Source organism: Odocoileus virginianus, chromosome 15 (genome assembly GCF_023699985.2).
Source record: "Odocoileus virginianus isolate 20LAN1187 ecotype Illinois chromosome 15, Ovbor_1.2, whole genome shotgun sequence".
Classification (NCBI taxonomy): domain Eukaryota; kingdom Metazoa; phylum Chordata; class Mammalia; order Artiodactyla; family Cervidae; genus Odocoileus; species Odocoileus virginianus.
This window is the reverse complement of record NC_069688.1, coordinates 19391421-19402528: the sequence shown is the minus strand read 5'-3', so window position 1 is coordinate 19402528 and position 11108 is coordinate 19391421. Positions and strand designations below refer to the sequence as shown.

The following is an 11108-nucleotide window of genomic DNA, read 5'->3' as shown; positions in this document are numbered from 1 at the left end:
GGCCACTACCGAGTTTTCCAAATTTGCTGGCATATTGAGTGCAGCACTTTCACAGCATCATCTTTCAGGATTTGAAATAGCTCAACTGGAATTCTATCACCTCCTCTAGCTTTGTTCGTAGTGATGCTTCCTAAGGCCCACTTGACTTCACATTCCAGGATGTCTGGCTCCAGGTGAGTGATCACAACATCATGGTTATCTGGGTCATGAAGATCTTTTTTGTACAGTTCTTCTGTGTATTCTTGCCACCTCTTCTTAATATCTTCTGCTTCTGTTAGGTCCATACTACTTCTGTCCTTTTGTGCCATCTTTGCATGAAATGTTCCCTTGGTATCTCTAGTTTTCTTGAAGAGATCTCTAGTCTTTCCCATTCTATTGCTTTCCTCTATTTCTTTGCATTGATCACTGAGGAAGGCTTTTTTATCTCTCCTCACTATTCTTTGGAACTCTGCATTCGAATGGATATATCTTTCTTTTTCTCCTTTGCCTCTAGCATCTCTTCTTTCCTCAGCTATATGTAAGGCCTCCTTAGACAACCATTTTGCCTTTTTCCATTTCATTTTCTTAGGAATGGTCTTCATCATTGCCTCTGGTACAATATCACGGACCTCCATCCATAGTTCTTCAGGCACTCTATCAGATCTAATCTCTTGAATCTGTTTGTCACTTCTACTGTATAATCATAAGGGATTTGATTTAGGTCATACCTGAATGGTCTAGTGGTTTTCCCTACTTTCTTTAAGTCTGAATTTGGCAATAAGGAGTTCATGATCTGAGCCATAGTCAGCTCCCAGTCTTGTTTTTGCTGACTGTATAGAGCTTTTCTCCTTCTTTAACTGCAAAGAATATAATCAATCTGATTTTGGTATTGATCATCTGGTGATGTCCACGTGTAGAGTCTTTTTTTTTTTTTTTTTTTACTTTAGGCAAATATTGTATTTATTAACTATGATTGGAAGATACATTCCTGATTATCTCCAAATTCAAAAAGAATTTCAAAGTAACAAAATAATTCTATCCACCATAGAATCCAGAATAGGGCAGGGCTCTGGGGACCAAATTCATTGTGCACAGGGTGGGCAGAACCCTCTGCCTCTAAACAGAACTAGTTTAACTTTCAGCTCTGAGTCCTGGTCACAGTCTTGAAATCACGAAAGGTTAGGGACTGGAATTACTCAGCCAGAGGGATGGGTTTCTGGTTCAGACATGAGGAGAGGGATTCTTGGAAGTGATCAATGAAGCCTCTGCAGCAGAAACAGAAGACGAGGGCAGAGGGCACGGGGGCCGAACCAGAGGGCCTGGCACTGGGGGGGAGGGTGAGGAGCCCTCTCACCATTTCCTTGTTTTCACCCGTGTGTCTCCACTCCGTAGAACAGGGGCTGCATTCAGTCAGTAACCCTGATGTAAGAACGTTCTTGTAGTTTCTCATAGAATTTAAAGACAAGGCCCAGTAGGTCCCTTGATTGGACCCAGGAGAGATCCCAGGATGCCAGGAGCTACAAGCTCTTGATAATTGAGGTGGTCTGGCCAATGGTCGCAGCTCCTGGAAGGCACGGTCAGGCTCTCTTACAGGGACAGCTTAGGGACGGATCCGTACGATGACACTGGACTGGGGCCTGGAGACTTCACACTGCTCCGGCCACGAGTCATAGCCCTCGACACTGTGGTCAAACAACACAAAGCGGACGCCCTTCTTGATGTTGGTGAACGAATGCATGATCCGAAAGGAGAAGCTGTCTGTCCGCGGCCGGACGGGAAAACGTTTATGGAAGAAATAATGCAAGGTGGCATAGTTGGCATCTAGAAGCTTGACGACTAGCTGATACATCCGGTCACTGCCTTGTTGCTCTGTCCAGCGGCGACAGACAGAAATCCAAATCTTTCCACTATCCAGGAGTTCCCGCCACAGGCCCTCCTCCTCCAGATCCAAAATTTCTCCCTTGTACCAACACCTGTAGGCAGAACTGTAGCTCGTCTCCTCAGAAGTCTTAAGCCTGACCCCCAAGTCTTCCTCTTCCTCCGAGCCATCGCTACCGCTCAGCATCATACAGTTCCAGAGGTCTTTCTCCAGGGGGTTCACGGTGAGCTTGCGCCCTATGGGTCTGAGCTCGCAGAAGCGGCCCAGGATGCGGGGCCCGGGACCGCCAGCAGGGGGCAGGCAGGTGCGGATGACGGGCCACAGGTCGGGGTGTTTCCAGGACAGGATGCTCAGCCACAGGTCCTCGTCGTCCACCACCTCTCGCCAGCGCCGGCACACCAGGCGGCACTGCCGGAGCAGCGTGCTTGGGGGCAGGTAGCTCAGCATCTCCCGGAGCAGCTCGATGGGCAGATGGTTCGGGTCCGGAACCTCCTGTGGTTCGTGGTGCGGAGCTGGGACACGGGCAGGCAGGCCCCAGGAGGTTGAGGCGCCCATGGTCTCCTCGCCAGGCCCCGCGGCTGCTGCTGCCTGCATCTCAGCCAGTGTTCCTCACCAGTGGGCCTTCACCTTGCCTCACCTAGAGTCTTCTCTTGTGTTGTTTGAAGAGAGTGTTTGCTATGACCAGTGCATTCTCTAGGCAAAACTCTGTTAGTCTTTGCCCTGCTTCATTTTGAACTCCAAGGCCAAATTTACCTGTTACTGTATCTCTTGACTTCCTATTTTTGCATTCCAGTCCCCTATAATGAAAAGGACATCTTTTTGGGGGTGTTAGTTATAGAAGATCTTGTAGGTCTTCATAGAACCATTCAACTTCAGCTTCTTCAGCATTACTGGTAGGGGCATAGACTTGGATTACTGTGATATTGAATGGTTTGCCTTGGAAACAAACAGAGATCATTTTGTTGTTTTTGAGATTGCATCCAAGTACTGCATTTTGGAGTCTTGTTGGCCGAGCACACACTCAAGTCAAACGAAAACACAGATGTAAGCCAGTATCTAAATCAATGAGCAGGAAAGGATCAGTGAGCAGGAAAAACAGGATCTGTGTTCTTTAAATGCTGGCAACATCATGGCGCATGTAACACCCCCATCTGTTCTTTCCTGTTGTTCCTCAGAGTTCTGTGGCCCCTTCCCTGCCCTCAGGGCCTCCTGTCATGTGTTTTCCAAGGCGCCCCCTACTCCTAAGGCACTGTGTTCCCTAATCAGCTGCATCCTCACCCACCCTCCTGCTTTTCTTCTTCCATCATGAGTTATGGGACTTGGTCCAGCCATACCCTGCCTCATTTGCAAAGTGATTCCTGCATCAGAATTCCTCAATGAGTTTAAACAAACCACGATTGATAGTGCAGAACTTGTATCAAGGTAGCTGCTTTCTCAGGGAGAATTTCCCCTCTACCGTGGAGACGGGGGTCTGGATCAGGGCCCACAGAAGGGGAACTACAAAAGCACACCATTTAGATGAACATCTTCCCCCCAAAAGAAGACACAATCTGAAAAGCTGAGGTGCAAGGGGAAAAAAAGCACAATTTTGTGGCTGTAAAAACCCATGAGACACAGTTTTGATCTTCGTGTATCGTTGAAAGGTGTTTACTTCACAGCTGTACACCTGATGATCTAAAATAAGCTTGGGTCTTCATTCTAAGTGGGAAATAACTTATAATTGAAGTCTATCTTCCAAAGGGAAAAACCACTTAAACTGTCATAACTGATAAATATATGTATGCGTATATATGTAACCTCCCAACTAATGGATAACATATCCGCTATTTAACTGTCTTTTATGGTGACTGCTTTGCATTTTATAGCCATTTATTTTTTGGCTGTGCTGCGCACCTTGCGGGATCTTAGCTCCCCAACCAGGGATAGAATCTGGACTCCTGCTACCCCTCACCCCATAGTGGAAACTCAGAGTCCTAACCATTGGACTGCCAGGGGAGGCCCGCCATTTTGTTCTGAATGAACTTAATGGGACATCATCCTAAGAAAGCATCACATAATTTAAAAAGCGGAACCTAAAGATGTCCTGTGTTGATAGGGTTTAATGCATGAGTTATGATTACTATGATTTTATGCTTATTAGTCTTGTTTTGATGTGGGAGGGTGACTAAGAGTCTTATTCAGATTTTGTTTTTTTTTAACTTTTAGAATATTAGCTTTCAACTATTATTGAATTGTTATTAAAATGATTTATCATAAACATCAAAGTAAGTGAAAAGAGGCTCTAGAAGTCATTTGAAAAATAAGCCCATTTCCTGGTCTGCCCCGAGCAACTACCCTGACTGGCTCACTGGGCTATGTTCTCATGCCTTTTCACTTCTCACAGCCTGAGCCCACTCTCAGGCGACCTGTTAAATCACACACACGTGTCTCCGAGCTTGCAAAGTGGTGGCTCAGCTGACAGTCCCGGAAACCCCCCACTCCCCGCGGAATCACTCGATGTGGCTTCCAGGGGGGTGACCAGAAAGAAAAAGATGTGATTTCTTACACATCTGCTTACCTTCCATGAAGCCCAGTATTTGTTGTGAAGATTTTTGAGAATTGTTGATACCGAGTTGCAATGTCCAGATGATCCTGGGTTGGGTTCCTGCTCTGGGCAGTGGCCTCATTACCCCACATCAGGGTGACGCCTTGAACACATTCCTTCATCAGCTTCACAGTTAGCTATGATGCTCTTTACTATTCTCTTCCCAGTCTCACAACCTTGACTATTGAAACCCACAGGGCGGGCAGGCAAGATACTTGAAGACCAGGGAGAAGCAAGCTTCCTCCCACCACAAGCGAATTGCAGTAAATGATAGAAGATTTGAACAGTGACCCTTTAGCTTACTGTGTCTCTAATGCAGATAAATGATTTAATTTCAAGAAGATGAAATATGAAATGCAGAAATGCATTCAAATACATGGAATATGTTATGGATTGATTATTTAAATGAAAATCTTTTTGATACCAGCCGAGGTTTTATTGCATGATTCATACATTGAAGTTCTTTATATTTTGTCAGATTTGGATGTTGTCTAATGAAATAGGAAGTGTTTGTTGTTTAACTTAGCTTCTTAAACTGGCTTCAAAAACTCCAGTTCCCAAGGACAGAAGCATGTGACAGTTTCTCGTTGGTGTTTTAATTTTCTAGTTATAAGCCAGAGCTGCCAGATGTTTTCCTCCTGTGAATATAAATAATATAGGCTTAACTAGATTTCCATTCTCTTTTATGTAATTGGATGATTGCAGTCTTGACAATCGGGGTGGGGGGGAATGCGAAGTCTTATTTAATGTTAATGTCAGTTTCCTTGCCCATCATCTCCTAATCCTCCTCCCTTTTCTCCTTCTTCTTGATTATGGTCAATGTTCTAGGTGTTCGTACTTTTTATCTTATGATACTTTTTGTTTCTGGAAGGTCAGTAGCAGTAGCGTCCCCAATTTCATTTCTGACTTTGGTTATTTGGCATCTTCTCTCTTTTTTCCTTTATCACTCTAGCTAATGGTTTGCCAATTTTGTTGATTTTTTTTTTTCAAACACCCAACTTTAGGTTTCACTGATTCTTTGTGCTCTATTCTTTATTTCATTGATCTCTAATCTTATCATTCCCCTTTTCTTCTGTTAGCTTTATGTGTAGTTTTCTCTATTTTTCTTAGTTTCTTGAGGTGTAAAGTTAGGTTACAGAGTTGAAATATTTCTTTCTTTTTTAATATATGCATTGCAACTAGAAATTCTCCCCCACATCATTGCCTTGTTGCATCTGATAAATTTTATTGTGTTTTCATTTTCATTAGTCTCTCAAATATTTTTAATTTTTTTGCTGATGTCTTCTTTGACCCATTGACTGTTCAATAGTATGCATTTAACTTCCACATATTTATGCATATTCCTGTTTTCCTTCTGCTATTGACTTATAGATTTATTCCATTTGGTTAGAAAAATGCTTTAAATGCTTTTAATCTTTTAAATGTATTAACACTTGTTTTGTGACCTCACATATCCTGGAGAAGGTTCCCCGTGCACTTGAGAAGAATATGTGTTCTGTCGTTGCTGAGTGATGGCATGGTCTATGTATTTGTTTGGTCTACTTGGTTTAGAGTGTTGCTCAAGTTTTCTATTTTCTTATTGATCTTCTGTTCAGATGGTATATCCATTATGGAAAGTGACATTTTGATATCTCCAAACACAACTGTAGAACTGTTTATTTCTCCCTTCAATTCTATCAACACTTGCTTAATACTGGGACTCTGATGAGTAAAAGACTCAATATGAATATGGATATGACAGGATGTGAGGGGAAGTACACTCTCCTGGGTAAAATGTGTATAACCTTTGTTTGAAGGGCATAAAAACTTACTAATAAACATGTACCTACTCCATCAAATTCCCTTTTAATGACTATATACCATCAAATAAAGACATTGGTATATAAGTATTGGTATATCATTGTTATTTATAGTAGCAACAATTGGAAAGAAATGATCACATCAGTAGGAGATAGGTTGTATAAAACCAATATCTTTGATTTATGGTCTCTGAAAATAATAAATTCAAGGTGTGTCATCTGACTTGGACAAGTAGAAGATACAGCTGATGTGAGCAATGCAATCACATAAAAATATGAATAAACAGTCTTTTCATTTTTATGAGAGATAGAACACAGCCTTTATGTATCTGATATGTATGTCTGAATATAATTATATAAACAAAGAGAACATTTAAAAATATATTTTCTGGGCTGCACTACACAGCAGGTGGGATCTTATTAAATAGTCCCCTGACCAGGGATTGAACCCATGCTCCTTGTATTGGAAGTGTGGAGTCTTAACCACTTAGCCAGGGAAGTGAAACAGAACATTTTGAAAGTGTGTGTTCCTGGTTAGTAGGAGTTATACGGGAATGACAGTGATTCAGTGGAGAAGAAAAGAAATGGTGGGGGCGGGGGGGGTGGTGGAAGAAAAAACGGGGGACACCAGTCAAAGTGATAAGACCCCGTTTATGCATGCATGTAGATTATTTCTTCCCACACTCCTCACTTTACCCAGCTCCGGGCTTCTCTGCCATTTTTCCAGCACACCAGCTATGCTCTGACCCCAGGCCATTTGCACTTGCCATTCACATTGTTTGGAATGCTCTTCATCTAGAACTCTGCACATCTTATCCTCATGCACTTCACAGCTCTGCTTCACTGCCCTTTCATGGAGGCCTTCTTCTGCTATCCTCCATAAAACAGCAGCCGACCCTCACCCAGCACTCAGTCTGCTTGAATTTACCACCACCTGATGGGTGACATGCTTATGCAGTTTAGTCACTGTCTCTTTTCATAAGAACATCAGTTCTGTGGGGTAGGAACTTAATTTTATGATCTTCTATAGTTCTGGGAGTGAAAATAGTGCTTGGTCCATTTAGTCACTTGATATACATTTGCTCAGTTAATGTCTAAACATATGTATGAGTGAGTGACCTACGCATATATGTATCTGTAAGAGAACCCTTCTGTCAGTGCTTAACCTGGAAAGTCGGCTTCTGAATCATTCAAGGGGGAGGAAATTTTCTCCCATGGCTGGAACATGTTTTGACACTGATTGCACTTGGGGTTTGGGTTTGGAGTCCCCTTTTCTGCTCTGACTCACCCTGTGACACTGCAGGCTATCCTCTCCATTGTGGCCTTTATCTGCAGTTGATTGATGAACTTCGTTGTAAATCATTGCCAAAATCATTTGCGAAAGTGGTTTGTCTTAGTGGGGTGACTTTCCTCCAGACTTCGAGCCATCTGGCTCATCAGTGCTGCTCACTGGGTCCTGAAATCTCTGGGTGGAGTTTGGTGTCTGCCACGTGTATTCTGTGAACCAAGCACTGGAAGCTTGTCTGTTAGAAATTAGCAGATCTTTTCTTTGCCTTGAGCCTGTGTTTATAGGGTGATCAGTGGAAAAGGTCTTCCTTCCCAAGACTCATGGCCTCTGAGCAGGTCTTGGCTTTTTGGTTTGAGCCCTTGTGCTTCTGTCTGCATGGTCCTGTGCACACGTGGGTGTTTCCCACGGTGCTTCTAGATGCTTTTGACCTAGATTTGTCTGCTTCTATCATTGATATAGACAGCTTGGAAATGAACAGCCACAGTGAGGTCTGTGGTCCCTTAAAACCCAGCTGTTTGGATTAAACAGGAGGTGAGACTCTGTAATCAATCATCTCATGACTCCATCAGATTGGAAATTTGTGTTTAAAGCATGCTGTGATCTGTGTCTCCATTCCTGTCCTGCAAATAGGTTCATCAGTACCATTTTTCCAGATTCCATATATGTGTGTTAATATACAATATTTGTTTTTCTCTTTCTTTCTTCACTCTGTATAACAGGCTCTAGGTCATCCACCTTACTAGAACTGACTCAAATGAGTTCCTTTTACTGGCTGAGTAATATTCCATTGTGTATATGTACCACATCTTCTTTATCCATTCATCTGCATAACATTGTAAAGCAATTATCCTCCAGCTAAAAAAACATGCTATGATGACTAGAACTGCTGGAAGTATTGGGGACACAGAGTGGAGCGTGAAGGAGAAATGTCAGCACCATGATGGGAACACTGCCTTTCATGGAGGTGAAAGACTCCTTCCTACAGGGAGTGATTGCTCAACCCATTTTGAAAAAATTGAAGTATAATTGACAAGTAATGGGAAGTTTGAACCTTTTGACTACCTCCATCCAGTTTGCCCCCCCCCCCCCCCCCCGCCAACTTCTGGCAGCCACTGCCCTGTTCTCTGTATGTATGAATCTGGTTTTTTCAGGTTCCACATATAAGTTAGATTCTGAAGTATTTGTCTTCCTCTGCCAGACTTAGTTCACTTAGCATGATGCCCTCAAGGTCTATCCCTATTTTCTTAAATGGCCGGATTTCCTTTTTTTTTTTACAGCTAAATAATATTCCAGTGTGTATACAGATCACATGTTTTTATCCATTCATTCACTGTAAGACACAGGTTGTTTCCATGTCTTGGTTATTGTGAATCATACTGCAATGAACATGGATGGAGGTGCAGATATCATTTGAAGGCAGAGATTTGATTTCCTTCAGATAAATGCCTAGAAGGGGAATCATTGGATTTTATGGTCTCTACTTTTACTTTTTTTGAGGAACCTCCCTACTGTTTTCCATAGTGCCTGACCAATTTACGTTCCCATCAACAGGGTAGGGGGGGTCCCTCTTCTCCATATCCTTGCCAGCACTGGTTATCTCTTTTTTTGAGTCGTGGCTGTTCAGACAGGTGTGAAGTGATGTCTCATTGTCAACACATCTTTAAAACTTGAGATACTGCAGCTTTGGTGGTGTCCGTGGCTGAAGGGCAAAGCATTCTGGGTCCTCCTCAGAGCAAAGAGTCATACTTCAAGAGCAACTTTTAGGAATAAAAGCTACATTTTAAATCTTTATTGAATTTGTTACAATATTGCTTCTGTTTTTTGTGCTCTGGTTTTTTGGCCATGAGGCATGTAGGATCTTAGCCCCCCACCAGGGGTTGAAACCGCACCTTCTGCATTGGAAGGCAAAGTCTTAACCACTGAAACGCCAGGAAAGTCCCGAACATTTTTTAGAAGACTTGAGCTCTCAGAGTCCTAAATTGCATTTTTAAAGCATACATTTTAATTTCAAGACACCTCATATCTATTTTATTGTTAAAGCTTCATACTGAAGAATGCTGGTGGTCAGTCCATACATGTAGATACCAATTCAACTTCAGGATCTTTGCTTAATCAACAATAGAGAGCGAAAAGGATGCATTTCATTAAATCTTTAGAAAGGAAAAGGAGTAATGACCAGGTCAACAGTACTGATTTCTGTTTTAGTTATTTCTGTCAACAGCATTTATTCATAATGGTTAATGAGCTAATTGATGTACCTGTCAGGCCAAGTATTAGTCTGCAAAATCCAGTTCCAAAATTTCCTAGAAATTCTACAGTGTATCTCAAAAGCTCTATTTCTTTCCAGTCAGTAAAGCGATGGGTCATCTGCAGCTGAAATGCTATCTCAATGTCCATTACAGAAAGCTCTTGACATTATTTTCAAGTGTAAAATTGCATCCTGTGTTGACCATGAAATTGAAATGCCCTCCTTCTGAAGGCCAAGCATGATAATTGAAAGGAATGATTGCAGGTACTAACAGGGCTCTTTTCTAAAGGGAAGATGATTAAACTTTTTAAAATGTGTGCAACTGAATTAAATGGAAGATGGAAAGTAAGATAGACCAAGGTTGCCTAGAGTGGCTGTTGCTGCCTGGACAAATAGCATTGTTCATAGGAGATATGGTGTTCTCAGCTGATGTCAAGGACTTTGACACCTGGATCAATTAGTTTCAAAATTTTCAGTGGTCACAAGTTGTAATTTGGCCCAGGTTAGCTGTCTGGAAAATGCGTGCCGCCTAATTATAAAAAGCTTCATAGAAAGAGTATATTAATATAAATTCTTTTTTGTCCCTGGAACCACAATGCCCAGTGGGACTTATGTTGTGTGTGCACACAGAGGCCAACGTGCACACACACAACGCAGTCATACACACACACACCAAATGCCCACATTAAAGAAGAACAATTATAGAACATTGAAGCTCCTATTTACTTTCCCATTGCTAATGTTACTTATTTTTTTAATAAATGTGAGAACACAATAACATACATTATTTTTTAAAGATTTTTTTTGATGTGGACCATTTTTAAAAAGTCTTTATTGAATTTATTGCAATGCTGCTTCTACTTTTGACCACGAAGCATGTGGGTTTTAGTTTTCTAACCAGGGATCGAACCCATACCTTCTGCACTGGAAGGTGAATTCTTAACCCTTGGACCACCAGGGAAGTCCCCATACACATCATTTCACAAAAGTGTGGGCTGACATGAAATTTCTGATGTAAAATATCTTGAATGCTGAAGAACATCTGTGGACATTGAAGCACATTCTCATTTATACCCAGTCACTAATGGCTATGAACAAGTAAGTTGCCTCTTTAAAAATTGTTTGAAAATGGAGCTTTCACCTACAATTCATTCTATTTTTTCCCATGCTGTGGGCATTAACTCCCGTTGATTATTAAGGGGTGGTAGGGGGAGGAACTGTTTCCATACAGGGGACAACAGAAGAGCTAAGTTACATTCATATTCTTTTTTTTTTTCTTTTTATTTATTTTTATTAGTTGGAGGCTAATTACTTTACAATATTGTAGTGGT

At 41.9% G+C, this 11108-nt stretch overlaps 1 pseudogene; it reads right to left on the bottom strand.

Annotated features, from left to right (window-relative positions):
• Positions 1–1579: 1579 nt before the first annotated feature.
• On the bottom strand, positions 1580–2452 carry LOC110124420 (F-box only protein 27 pseudogene; annotated as a pseudogene).
• Positions 2453–11108: the final 8656 nt, after the last annotated feature.